Raw genomic sequence first — 15,035 nt, forward strand, 5'->3', positions numbered from 1 at the left:
AGCTGATTCAAATGACCAACTCATCATCATGCTTTGATTGTTTGAATCAGCTGTGTAGTGCCAAGGCAAAAAAACTAAACGGGCACCCAGGGGGGCCCCCAGGACCGACTTTGGGAAACCCTGACCTAGATGATTCAATATTGGTCTGATGACTCAAAACATACTATATTTTTCCCTCTACATTTTCTAATTTAAAATATAACTTTTTTAATGACTGTGACTAGAAGGTTCATGTGTTGTATACTCTGTAGTGCAAATAAAACTGATTCATCCATTGAAAGTCTCTTAACCTTTCATTGCCGTTGGGGAGTAGAACATGTCAATTCGCAGGCGCTCTAATGAAAAACAAAGGACACACCTCAAACCAGAGCAATTCATACATCCTATACCATGAGATCCAATGTGACACTTGCAATTTGGTTCATAGAATTAAACAGGAGAGGAGAGAAGGAGGAGGAAGATGGAGTGGATTATTTCCTCAGACAGTCTCTCGCAGCAGAACAGCACAGCAGAGGAGCTTGAAGCTGAGCCAGTCAGTAACAGAGTGCCAGACTGAGGAGTAATATAACCCCCAAGCATGTCACAGCATTCAGCCATGTGTTGTACCAAGAAGTAATCTCACACAGCCTATGGATGGCTTGACATGAATGAGAGAGAGAGAGAGACATTTTCACACTGTTGTTGTTACTGTTGTTGTCTCCCTGTGTGCTCTCCAGCCTTTCCAAGTCCAATGAACATCATTCATGCCTTTCGACCATGATGATAAGGCACTTGCAGCCTCCTAAATGGCTTACACAGTTTGAATTCAGGACAGGTCCATGATCTTATATAAATACTTAAGAAATGAGCAACGCTAAATATCTAAATAGGATTTGATATGTCAGTCTCACTCGTGTGTGTGTGTGTGTGTGTGTGTGTGTGTGTGTGTGTGTGTGTGTGTGTGTGTGTGTGTGTGTGTGTGTGTGTGTGTGTGTGTGTGTGTGTGTGTGTGTGTGTGTGTGTGTGTGTGTGTGTGTGTGTGTGTGTGTGTGTGTGTGTGTGTGTGTGTGTGAGTGAGTGAGTGAGTGAGTGAGTGAGTGAGTGAGTGAGTGAGTGAGTGAGTGAGTGAGTGAGTGAGTGAGTGAGTGAGTGAGTGAGTGAGTGAGAGTGAGTGAGTGAGTGAGAGTGAGAGTGAGTGCATCTCTCTGTCAGTCAGTCAGTTATCCCCTTATCCCCTGGCTCCCTCTGGGTGGCCAACCTTTCAGCATTTACAGTGATGTGCCTCTGAAATCTGTTTCCAGGGCAACCGGGGCACCAAATACATTCCCGGAGGCATCTTGCTGGTGTGCCTTTTGTTTATACTATTCATATCTGAGAGACAATTTATCCACTCCTACTTACAGTATATGAATATGCTAACTGAAAAAGACGGTGAATGACAAAGGGAAAATATATTCAGTGACAAACGATTTTCGAACAGATGAATTGAATAACCTCACATTGTCCTTATTAATCCACGCTGTTTTATCCACCCTGGACTCAGGAGTAACATAGTAAAAGTAAATCTGTCCCCCTCCATTTAGTGTGATATGATAAGTGTCATATGGTATGATATATTACGAATTCCAATTTCTTGTGGCTAACATTAGGTAGGTAGCTGACGTTATCTAGGTGGCTAACGTTATCTAGTGTTAGGGTAAGGGTGAAGTTTAGGGTTAGGATAATGGTTAGGGGTAGGGTTAGTGGATAGTTAGCAAAAATGTTGTTGACAGTTATTGAACATCTACAAACCATCTACTTGGGACAAGCCAAATAAAGTGTTACCGTCATTTGATATAATTTAAGATATTTCTTCACATGGAAATGACTCTGTGTACTCTAAATATAGCATTTGATCAAATTGATTGCAATATTAAATACGTTATCCATCATCTGTTAATCGCACCGTCTTAATCAAATTCACTCTGGTTTGCATAGCTGGGTAAAAGGAGAGAGAACATCCAGGATCTGAATAATGAATAAGTGAATGTGTTATCTCCATCACTGTTCTCCAGTGCCACAGTATAGTCTGCCCAGGTTGATGAGCTATTATGAGGGAATAGGCTGTCAATGCGGGGCATGTCCACTTGATGGCTGTGGCTTTAAATCGACATGACATTATCTTCAGAAGAACATACTTGAGGCAGTCACCTGCTGAAAGCCTCTACTTTCTCCCCAGTCAGGACGAAGCAGTTCCAACGACCCTCTCCAATAAGCAGAGAGAGGGAGATAGAGAGAAGACAGGCTGAAGGAGAGAGACAGAGAGAGGGAGATAGAGAGAAGACAGGCTGAAGGAGAGAGACAGAGAGAGGGAGATAGAGATAAGACAGGCTGAAGGAGAGAGACAGAGAGAGGGAGATAGATAGAAAGGAAAAGCAGAGAGAGAAAGAGGGAAGTAGAGAGACAGAAAGAGAAATGGAAAGAAAGAGAGAGAGATTAGGTGGAGAAGAGAGACAAAGAGAGAGAGAGAAGAGAGAGAGATAAAGCTGGGCTACGAAGCTCACCTGGAAACAACAAGCAGGCTTGAACCTCCCTGATGCTCATGTTCAGTGGAGTGGAGCATCAAGTGTTGGGGAGTATCCATTGCACCATCGATCCCTTGTATTTTTATCCCACTTAATGACTTTCCCTGTATCATTCATCCCATGAATTTAAACAAAGAGAAGAGGTGAGGTGGATTGTTATTGGTGGTTATACAGTAGCTATACCGTGGTGAGCTTTACTAACTGGAAAGAGGAAACACACAAATATTTAATTAGAGGACTCATGAGGAAAGAGGATGGTAATGCATTCTACATAGAGACAACATCCCTCAATATTATCCCTGATCTTTTTTTTTTTTTTTTGCAGAATCTCACCATATCCACTGAAGATGACAAACACAATATGACAAGACAGGGACACTGGTTTCAGTGTGGAGATATGGAGCTTCCATGGACTTTCTAATATACAACAAAAATATACAAGCCATTTAACAGACACTTTTATCCAAAGCGATGTAAGGTTCTATCAGAATATCAAATGTGTACGCGTACACACAAGTGTTCTAGAATATTGGACCGCTGGCTTTCATACTTTTGGAATTTCTCAGTACAGCTCAAGCAATTTCTCCAACTGTCAACACTTTTACATGAATAGAGGACGTGTACCAGAGACACATTGGTTGGGAATTGTGGGGACGTGCCCGTCCGGACTGTGCACCCGGATGGTGGTCTCAGAGCTGCATAGCTGTGTCACAATGGGTCGCCAGACTATCGCGTCTCAGCGTCTGTGGACTATGATTTACACTTTCCAGAAATGCATGCATTCATTTTACGTACGGGTAGTCCCAAGAATCTAACCCACTATCCTGGCATTGCAAGTGCCATGCTCTACCAACTGAGCTACAGAGGACCGCTTTCTGATCGAGCAGACAGCCTGTGGTGTGCATGATGGATCCAGGTTGAGTGACCCCCTCAGGGCCTATAGGAGGATGCTGATCTCAGGTGAGGAGTGGGTGACTGGTGAGGAGCCCACCTGTCAATCACAGCCCTCTCTCCCCATCAGCGGGACCAACCTGGCAGTCACTCAGCCTTCCTTTCTACATCACTGAGCACTAAAACCCCACTGATCCCCAGTCTAGACCCTCAGTAGGCTCCACGCTCCATACTCACTCTGGTCAGTCACAACAAAACCCTACCCTGTCTGTTTATCTATCTGTGTGATTACAGTGTCTCTGTAGCAAATACTTACTAAGCTGGGCTCACATGCCCTTAGGGATATATGGAATAAGACTGAGCACAAAAATACAAGGTAAACAATGTTATTAGGATCCATGTGGTAGAAGGAACACGCACATTGAATTGAGTGTATTTCCTGCTTGTTCTCCAAAAGTAATTTGGGGTTACATGTTAATAGTCCATTGCATGGATTAGCTTACCTGCTTGCCTCATTGCCTCTCCGGTCTAAGGTTTAGGTTGGAATCTCTAGATGCAGTCACCCAAACCCAAAAGGCAGACACTGGTCCAACGTCTGCATTTCTCTAGTCCAACGTCTGCATTTCTCTGGTCCAACGTCTGCATTTCTCCGGTCCAACGTCTGCATTTCTCCGGTCCAACGTCTGCATTTCTCCGGTCCAACGTCTGCATTTCTCTGGGCCAACGTCTGCATTTCTCTGGGCCAACGTCTGCATTTCTCTGGGCCAACATCTGCATTTCGCTGGGCCAACGTCTGCATTTCTCTGGGCCAACGTCTGCATTTCTCTGGGCCAACGTCTGCATTTCTCTGGGCCAACGTCTGCATTTCTCTGGTCCAACGTCTGCATTTCTCTGGGCCAACGTCTGCATTTCTCTGGTCCAATGTCTTTATTTCTCTGGGCCAACGTCTGCATTTCTCTGGGCCAACGTCTGCATTTCTCTGGGCCAACGTCTGCATTTCTCTGGGCCAACGTCTGCATTTCTCTGGTCCAACGTCTGCATTTCTCTGGTCCAATGTCTGCATTTCTCTGGTCCAACGTCTTTATTTCTCTGGGCCAACGTCTGCATTTCTCTGGGCCAACGTCTGCATTTCTCTGGGCCAACGTCTGCATTTCTCTGGTCCAACGTCTGCATTTCTCTGGTTCAATGTCTGCATTTCTCTGGTCCAACGTCTGCATTTCTCTGGTCCAACGTCTGCATTTCTCTGGTCCAACATCTGCATTTCTCTGGTCCAATGTCTGCATTTCTCTGGGCCAACGTCTGCATTTCTCTGGTCCAACGTCTGCTTGATGCTGACACTGGCTCACAATTAATCTATTTCTGGCTGGCAGGCTTTTGTCACTGAGCAATGTCACTGGAGCTGTACATGACTGTCAGAAGGATGAAGGGGGAGATTGAAGATTGAGCACAATTCCAATTGCTTAGCTTGTTTACATCAGCTCTCCCCTCAGTGGAGCTTAGCAGTATGTTAAATACCCAGTTACCAACAAGACGGAGACCGACAAAGGACGATCACTTATTTTCATGTACTTTAATCATATTTTATTTGAGTCTTGTCTCAAATCCTCAGCAGATTGTGTAGGATTTTACTGTAGGTTGAGATTCCAACCCAGTTTGACTCATATTCCATATGTCCGGTTGGATATTCCCTATGGTAAGGAATGTTGACTGATACAACTGCTTGTTACATTCGCAGAGGTCTGTCAGAGGAAGCTGGGAAATTCCTCCCTTGGTAGTTGCTGTCACTCTATTTCAGCAGTCCTCAAACCTCTGCTCAGGGACCCCAGAAGGTTCACAATTTTATTGTAGCCCTGAACTCACCTGATTAATCTAGTCAAGGGCTTGATGATTAGTTGACCTTTTGAATCAGGTGTGCTAGCTGTGGGATAGTTCAAATACATGGAACGTCAGGGTTACTTAAGGAGAGGTTTCAGAACGCCTGCTATATTTTATAGCAGAGGCGGGGGCTATGAAAAGAATGTATGTGCAAGAAGTATATCTATGGGCTGTAAACACATAATACAGCACATGATGTGCTTGCACCAAACATTGTTCCATAAAAGTGATTAACATGCATTCTGTCAAATGGAAGGCTATGCTTAAGATGACTGACTGTCAGACACTGAATATGCTCCCATACATAGAGTAGGGTTTAAGTAAGGGTTGTGGCTATATGCGCTACTAAGAAACTGAACAAATGCGTAAAATAAATTTGTACCTGTATTGTACTGTACATTGATATTATGCTGTATGTCACTAACGCTATATTACACAATATCATCATCATTCATGGTTGTATTCTATTCATGTGTATTAAATGAATGTATAATGCTGAAGTCCTGTATAGGGGTTTAAACTCATTGCAGTAACAGGGCAAACACTGCTTTCATTATTCAGTGTCGGGAGTCCTCACTTGTCATGTTTTCCTGCCCACATGTCATGTTAGTCATGGTGAGAACAGTCAAACAATGACTCATCCATTTCCTGCTATATTAATCTAACAAACTGCATTTCATTGACAAAACCCTGTGTGAGAATGCATGATAAATAGACCAGATATGTTAAGCAGACTAGGCTGAGGATTCTCTACATATTTTACTCATTACTTTCTCATTAAAACCCCTTCGTGATCAGTATCTTTATTTTGATACTACTGCAAAAATAATCCTGAGGAAATTTAACTAAATTTAACCAAATTTTAAAAGCACCTCCACAAACTACTGGAGCTACTTTGGAATGTACACTGTATATACTAAAGTATGTGGTCACCCCTTTAAATGACTGGATTCGGCTATTTCAGCCACACCAGTTACTGACTGGTGTATAAAATCCAGGACACAGCCATGCAATCTCCATAGACGAACATTGGCAGTAGAATGGCCTCACTGAAGAGCTCAGTGACTTTCAATGTGGCACTGTCATAGGATGCCACCTTTCCAACAAGGCAGTTCATCAAATGTCTGCCCTTCTAGAGCTGCCCCGGTCAACTGTAAGTGCTGTTGTTGTGAAGTGGAAATGTCTAGGAGCAACAAAGACTCAGCCGCAAAGTGGTAGGCCACAAAAGCTTACAGAACGGGACCGCCGAGTGCGGAAGTGCGTAGCATGTAAAAATCGTCTGTCCTCGGTTGCAATACTCACTACCAAGTTCCAAACTGCCTCTGGAAGCAACGTCAACACAGAAACTGTTCGTAGGGAGATTCATGAAATGGGTTTCCATGGCCAAGCAGCCACACACAATTCTAAGACCACCATGTGCCAAGCGTCAGCTGGAGTGGTGTAAAGCTCATCGCCATTGGATTCTGGAGAAGTGGAAACATGTTCTCTGGAGTGATGAATCACACTTCACCAACTGGTAGTGCGACGGAAGAATCTGGGTTTGGCTAGGGAGTACGCTACCTGCCCGTATGCATAGTGCCAACTGTAAAGTTTGGTGAAGGAGTAATTATGGTCTGGGGCTCTTTTTCAAGGTATGGGCTAGGCCCCTTTGTTCTAGTGATGGGAAATCTTGATGCTCCAACATACAATTACATTTTCAACGATTCTGTGCATCCAACTTTGTGGTAACAGTTTGGGAAATGGCCCTTTCCTGTTTCAGCATGACAATGCCCCAGTGCACAAAAGCGAGATCCATACAGAATTGGTTTGTCGAGATCGATGTGGAAGAACTTGACTGGCCTGCACAGAGCCCTGACCTCAACCCCATGGAACACCTTTGGGATGAATTGGAACACTGACTGCGAGCCTGGCCTAATCACCCAACATCAGTGCTCTACCTCACTAATGCTCTTGTGGCTGAATGGAAGCATAGTGCCCGCAGCAATGTTCCAACCGCTAGTGGAAAGCCTTCTCAGAAGAGGGGAGGCAGTTATAGCAGTAAAGGTAGAACCAACTCCATATGAATGCCATTTATTTTGGAATGAGATGTTTGACGAGCAGGTATCCACATACTTTTGGTATGTTGTGTATTATTACATGACAACAATTGTAAGCCTCACTACATTTCTCGCTACATAATTATTATAAGCTTGAAATGTTGCATGTTAAATTGGCTGCAAATTCATACCTTCATGTGAATAAAATGTGATTTGAATGCACCAGTCTTTAATGATACGTTATGGAAATATATTGAAAACCTACATTTTGAAAACCAATTCCAGAGCCATGCAGCTACTGAATACAATTATTACATATATATAAAATTAGTGAAGCTTACAGGGACTTGTCTTTGAAGTAAAGATATTCTCCCCCTATGAAAACAAGCACCTCTAGGTACCGATTTGACAGCAGGTAATTACCGGTTCATTTCAATTACCACCTAATTTCCTATGAAACACCAGGTAAATACTAGTGGACATTGTGAGATGGCAGGTATTCCTGTGTTGTGGGGCTTGTGCTGTGGGGAGCCCAGTGACGTGGTACGTTGAAGGGTATGATCTGACAGGACATTGATCTGACAGGACATTGATCTAGTCTATCAGGTCAGGTCCAGGAGACAGGCCAGTGAGCTCTGATTACTGAAGAAGAGGTTGCTATGCTTGGCTTCACTCCACAGAACTGGGACTAGCCACTGGTCAGTGCCAATGAATAACTGAATATATCTGTGGAATCATTTTCTTTACTCTAAATGTATAGGTCCTGGAGTTTTTGTTTAGATAATAATATCACTTTTCTCTATTTTTGATTCTCTAAAGTTACTGTCAATCAATCAAATCAAATCCAATGTATTTATAAAGCCATTTTTACATCACCAGATCAATCAGTAAGATACAGTATCTATTCTATATGAAGACATACAGTGGCCTGGGGAAAGTATTCGGCCCCCTTGAACTTTGCGACCTTTTGCCACATTTCAGGCTTCAAACATAAAAATATAAAACTGTATTTTTTTGTGAAGAATCAACAACAAGTGAGACACAATCATGAAGTGGAACGACATTTATTGGATATTTGAAACTTTTTTAACAAATCAAAAACTGAAAAATTGGGCGTGCAAAATTATTCAGCCCCTTTACTTTCAGTGCAGCAAACTCTCTCCAGAAGTTCAGTGAGGATCTCTGAATTATCCAATGTTGACCAAAATGACTAATGATGATAAATACAATCCACCTGTGTGTAATCAAGTCTCTGTATAAATGCACCTGCACTGTGATACTCTCAGAGGTCCGTTAAAAGCGCAGAGAGCATCATGAAGAACAAGGACACACCAGGCAGGTCCGAGATACTGTTGTGAAGAAGTGTAAAGCCGGATTTGGATACAAAAAGATTTCCCAAGCTTTAAATATCCCAAGGAGCACTGTGCAAGCGATAATACTGAAATGGAAGGAGTATCAGACCACTGCAAATCTACCAATACCTGGCCGTCCCTCTAAACTTTCAGCTCATACAAGGAGAAGACTGATCAGAGATGCAGCCAAGAGGCCCATGATCACTCTGGATGAACTGCAGAGATCTACAGCTGAGGTGGGAGACTCTGTCCATAGGACAACAATCAGTCGTATCTTGCACAAATCTGGCCTTTATGGAAGAGTGGCAAGAAGAAAGCCATTTCTTAAAGATATCCATAAAACGTGTCATTTAAAGTTTGCCACAAGCCACCTGGGAGACACACCAAACATGTGGAAGAAGGTGCTCTGGTCAGATGAAACCAAAATGGAACTTTTTGGCAACAATGCAAAACGTTATGTTTGGCGTAAAAGCAACACAGCTCATCACCCTGAACACACCATCCCCACTGTCAAACATGGTGGTACAGGACCATTCTGGAAGAAAACCTGATGGAGTCTGCAAAAAACCTGAGACTGGGACGGAGATTTGTCTTCCAACAAGACAATGATCCAAAACATAAAGCAAAATCTACAATGGAATGGTTCAAAAATAAACATATCCAGGTGTTAGAATGGCCAAGTCAAAGTCCAGACCTGAAACCAATTGAGAATCTGTGGAAAGAACTGAAAACTGCTGTTCACAAATGCTCTCCATCCAACCTCACTGAGCTCGAGCTGTTTTGCAAGGAGGAATGGGAAAAAAAATTCAGTCTCTCGATGTGCAAAATTGATAGAGACATACCCCAAGAGACTTACAGCTGTAATCGCAGCAAAAGGTGGCGCTACAAAGTATTAACTTAAGGGGGCTGAATAATTTTGCACGCCCAATTTTTCAGTTTTTGATATGTTAAAAAAGTTTGAAATATCCAATAAATGTCATTCCACTTCATGATTGTGTCCCACTTGTTGTTGATTCTTCACAAAAAAATACAGTTTTATATCTTTAAAAGTTCAAGGGGGCCGAATACTTTCGCAAGGCAATGTATGTCTACATTATATTACTTCATTGTATTCTGGTCTTGAAGAGGAATAAAGATAATGTATTATTTTCATAGGAGCACAGTTATTTTACCAATAGCTGGTGTGTGTCTGTGGAAAGCTTCAGTATCTCTTACAGAAAAACCACATAAATTTCATGCGAACACGTGATCTCATGTGATCTCATGTGATTTAATGTGAAGTTAATATAACAACGTGAAAACAAGTGACGTAACATGTGATAAATAAAATTACACGTCACAAAGTGAGCACATGTGAGAACATGATCTCATATGAAATTCATGTGAATTACAGTAAATGTGACAACGTTCAATATAAGATGTGATCATCACTGCGCTTTGATAGGTGGGGTAATGTACGCACTTTACTACCAGACCATCAGGTCAGGTACTAGCTACAGTAAATTACTGTGAATTTAACATGAACTTCCTGTGAACCAGCTGCCATTAAACTACTGGAAAATGCACAGTAACCTCAACAGTGGAGCTCTGCAGAACTGACCATGTCAAAAGACGTGCTCAACCTCCATCTTCTTTTTCTTATTCTTCTTTAAATTTGCATTGGCGGATCGCAACCAACTGAAAGATACATACAGCGCCACCTACTATACCGGTCACGGCCTCTCTTTCATCTGTTTTTCTTATCTAGCCCTGTGTTTCTGCCTACTGTTCTGAAGTGTGAATTTATTACACTTTGACACAAAAAGGGAAGGGAAAAGAATGGGTCAAAGGGAAGAATAATTGTCCTACCAACTAACTCTACAACCATTAAAACCTCACCACTATTCCACTACTTGGCCCTATCTGATCCTACAACCAGGCAGACAGTTCAACACACCTTGTAACTCTTCTGCAGTAACATCTTGTACGTCTAAGTAATTCTCTGAAGCTGCCACCACAACATCTATTTTCTGTGATTTAATAACACTTAATAACCATGGCTATGAATGCTAAGAAACCAACCATACTGAAAAACATGTTATTCCTTTCACTCTCTATTGGCCTCTGCCTACTCACAAGGATCCTCTTAGGATCTGTCACCCTGTACGCATCTCCCTCTACTACTCTCTTCACTGCCTCAGCATACAACACCTTCTGTACTACTCTGATCCTGGCAACCTCAACCTGCCTTTCTCTCACCGGAAACCTCTGATCTCCTGCACCATGGGTACCCCTACAGTTCACACACAACTTTTTCCAAAGACACTATACATTCCTTTGTCTCATGCCCTCCTGTACACTTCTCACATCTAGGAATATCCCTCCTAAACACTGCTCCAACATGACCATAAGCTTTGCACCTTAAACACCTTAATGGGTTCGGAAACAAAAGCTCTCACAGAATAACTGACACATCCTAACGTGAATTTTTCGGGTAAAGACTGAATCATGTGTCTTTTTTGTTTTCAAAAGCTCTGTAGCATTCCCCAAAATATTCATTACTTATAATACATATCTGCAACGAGCAAAAGAGTGGCATCTCCACTGCTATTTTGATTAAGAGTTATTGTCACGCCCTGACCGTAGAAAGCTTTTTATGTCTATTTTGGTTTGGTCAGGGTATGATTTGGGTGGTTATTTAATGTTCTTTATTTCTAGGTTTTGTGTTTCTATGTTTTGGCCGGGTATGGTTCTCAATCAGGGACAGCTGTCTATCGTTGTCGCTGATTGGGAATCATACTTAGGCAGCCTGTTTTTCCACCTTAGCCTGTGGGATGTTGTTTTTTGTTAGCTCTGTGTAGCCTTCAGAACGTGACGTTCGTTGTTCCTTTTGTTGTTTTGTTTAGTGTTCAGTTGAAATAAAGTATGAACACTTCCCACGCTGCAACTTGGTCCACTTCTTCCGACGAGCATTACAGTTATTCTGACTTTTCTCTCATCATTGATTTAATTTACTTATTTCAACTTGTGGGTTTTCAATACAGTTGTCTAATGTTGGTGGGGCATATTCATCTGTTTTAATGTCACTCTTGAATCTCTATTATAAATATAATTGTTTTCTTGATAAAGAAAACATTCTAAATAAAGCTGACATTGACTTTTAAATCAAAGTATAGGAATACAGTTGAAATCAGTTACTGACAAAGACATGGTGGTGTTGCAGGAAAATCTGAATGTTGTGAACCAAGAGGTTGTTAAATAATAATTACTGTATAAATAAACATACAAAATCTAGTCATGTAGGTGAAATATGTAAGTTGATAACACTATTTTAAAAGCACTGTGTGTATATCTCGTGGGAAACTTTGAATCCACGTGAAATTGTGATTTTTCCGTTAGGATACAGTACTGTATGTGCTTGTGGCTGTCAGATTGCTAAAAGGTTTCATGATGTGACAGAAAAATGAATTCAGCCCTTCCGTACCATGTGTCTCTCTCTGGGCAAGGGGAATCCCATCATATTGGTTTTATTTCCTACAAACACCTTGCTATGGAAAGAGGGAGGACATACCTGGTAGGCTAGATAAAATGTGTTCAATGTGAACTCACCTCACATGTCTCCTTACCTTCTGATGAGTCATTAGAGACTAAATCCCTGGACTTTACAGGGTCGTTTTGACCCCTGCTTCTGACAAGCGTCATTGAGCGAAGTCATAGGGGTACTGGGTACTCCATGCCTGCTGCTCCAGGAAACCTCCAGCTCCGGAGGACTTCCAAAGTCTACTGTAGTGCATAGTTATTTGCCAAACATTGCTTTGAAGATGCAGGGTGGTGGTTCCTGTCTTGCTCACCCCCCAGCTTGACTTTCTTCAACAGAATTTTGTCAAAATGTCTCCCCTGATCACTGTGGAGACCTTTTGTTTGTTTTTATTTTATTTAACATTTATTTAACTAGGCAAGTCATTCTAGACCTTGCAGTGCTCCAAACCGTCGGAACATCTCATCCAAATCAAATAAAAAAATCTAATGTATTTATATAGCCCTTCGTACATCAGCTGATATCTCAAAGTGCTGTACAGAAACCCAGCCTAAAACCCCAAACAGCAAACAATGCAGGTGTAAAAGCACGGTGGCTAGGAAAAACTCCCTAGAAAGGCCAAAACCTAGGAAGAAACCTAGAGAGGGACCAGGCTATGAGGGGTGGCCAGTCCTCTTCTGGCTGTGCCGGGTGGAGATTATAACAGAACATGGCCAAGATGTTCAAATGTTCACAAATGACCAGCATGGTCAAATAATAGGTCTGGGACAGGTAGCACGTCCGGTGATTCCATAGCCGCAGGCAGAACAGTTGAAACTGGAGCAGCAGCACAGCCAGGTGGACTGGGGACAGCAAGGAGTCATCATGCCAGATAGTCCTGAGGCATGGTCCTAGGGCTCAGGGCCTCCGAGAGAGAGAAAGAAAGAGAGAAAGAAATAATTAGAGAGAGCATACTTAAATTCACACAGGACAATGGATAAGACAGGAGAAGTACTCCAGATATAACAAACTGACCGTAGCCCCCCAGACACATAAACTACTGCAGCATAAATACTGGAGGCTGTGACAGGAGGGGTCAGGAGACAGTGTGGCCCCATCCGATGATACCCCCGGACAGGGCCAAACAGGAAGGATATAACTGTGCAAACTACGCCCCAAAATATTATAATGAGCCGCCACTGCTACAATGGTAGAATCTCAATTGCATACTCCTCACGTCCTCTCTTCACTCTCCTCGGCTTCTCAAAACCCATGGGAGGAGAAGGTCAGAGGGGAGGGGTCTCTGGCTTTCTCATCCAATGGGTTTTGAGAAGAAGGTGAGGAGAGAGGACATGAAGATTATGCAATTGAGATTCTCCCATTATGCTGTAAGAACAGGGAAGGATAAAATTGGAGGAAATGAAGCAATTATAATGACAATGGTTCCCCTTGGTAAGAGTCATTTAAAAAGGCAAACTATCTCTTAGTGTGCAGGTTTGGGCAACATTCCAGGGAAATCCACTTTGTGAGGAAGGGAAGGAAATAATGGCTTTCATTAACCCTTTTCATTCTACAATAGGCTCTCCACACTAATACTGTATGTGTTTCTAATTTGCTTCTATCTAAATTAGCACTCACCAGCTCTCACTACCCAGAGCCCATCCCCTTCAAAGCTGACAGTTATAATAACCATGGAAACAGGACTAATTGAGACACAAAAGGCATTCTTCTATAATAAGTATTAACTTCTTCCAGTTCCAATGCCAAATACAATGCTCTCCATAATAAGTTGATTTACCTTACTTTCAAAAACAGAACACGAGGTTAGAAAATCTTAATGATCCGTTTTCATCTTATTTAAAGGAGAATTGTTACAATTGATAAAAACCTGGCAAGACGAATACAATCGTTGTTTTGTGTGCATTCATTTGGATCCACCTGTTACATTGTCCGACTCTCAGTACACCCCACTTACAGGTCTGGCTCCGTTATCACTTTGGTCCCATTTCCAGAACACAGACGGGAAACAGCCCCCAGACACACATTGATAAGCGAATTGATGTGCTCTGCACTTTTGTGATGACGAATGGAGCCTCAAAAGCTGAGAGTGTTTCAGTTGAAGAACACAATTAAACATGGACAATGTATTCAAGAGTTGTCACTAGTTACCACAGTAAAAATTCATGAAAAGACACATTTGATTTTTGGTCTTAGTTTAAGGCTAGGGTTAGGAATAAGGTTAGCAGTGTGGTTATGGTTAAGATTTTAAGAAGAGAAACAGTAGAAATAAGCAGAGTTTAGACATGATCATGACTTTGTGGCTGTGGTAACTAGTGACAACCCTCCAAGGGAGATCCACAGAAGTAGAGGAATCTATTTGATTCTTTGCATTATCAGTCACAGATAACAAGCAGATAATGTGGGCACAATGTGGACAAATTAATTTCCTTGTAACAATCAAATTAAACATTCATTTACAATATTTGAATGTCATTTCAATTTCGATTAGCCTACTGTGATGCCTGAGATAAAAATGTAAAGAAGATAACCATTACAGTACATATACTGTATTTAGTCAATACCCTTTGTAATATTCATGCACTCAGCATTTACCACACATTCTTGTTGCAAACAATAAAAAATAAGATTAGGCCTACATGGATGGTACACAAACTTCAAGACTCAGAACATACACCATCTTGGGGGCTCTTTACTGAGTCTCTGCAGTAGAGAAGAGGACATTGATGGACAAACCTGACTATTCTGCAGCATGTGATAAACTGAAAGAGGCTATACTTGACGGCAGCACAGCTCCCCTCAGTGATTTCTGAATCTCCCAGGA

Source organism: Oncorhynchus gorbuscha, linkage group LG01 (assembly GCF_021184085.1).
Source record: "Oncorhynchus gorbuscha isolate QuinsamMale2020 ecotype Even-year linkage group LG01, OgorEven_v1.0, whole genome shotgun sequence".
In the NCBI taxonomy this organism is placed as follows: Eukaryota; Metazoa; Chordata; class Actinopteri; order Salmoniformes; family Salmonidae; genus Oncorhynchus; species Oncorhynchus gorbuscha.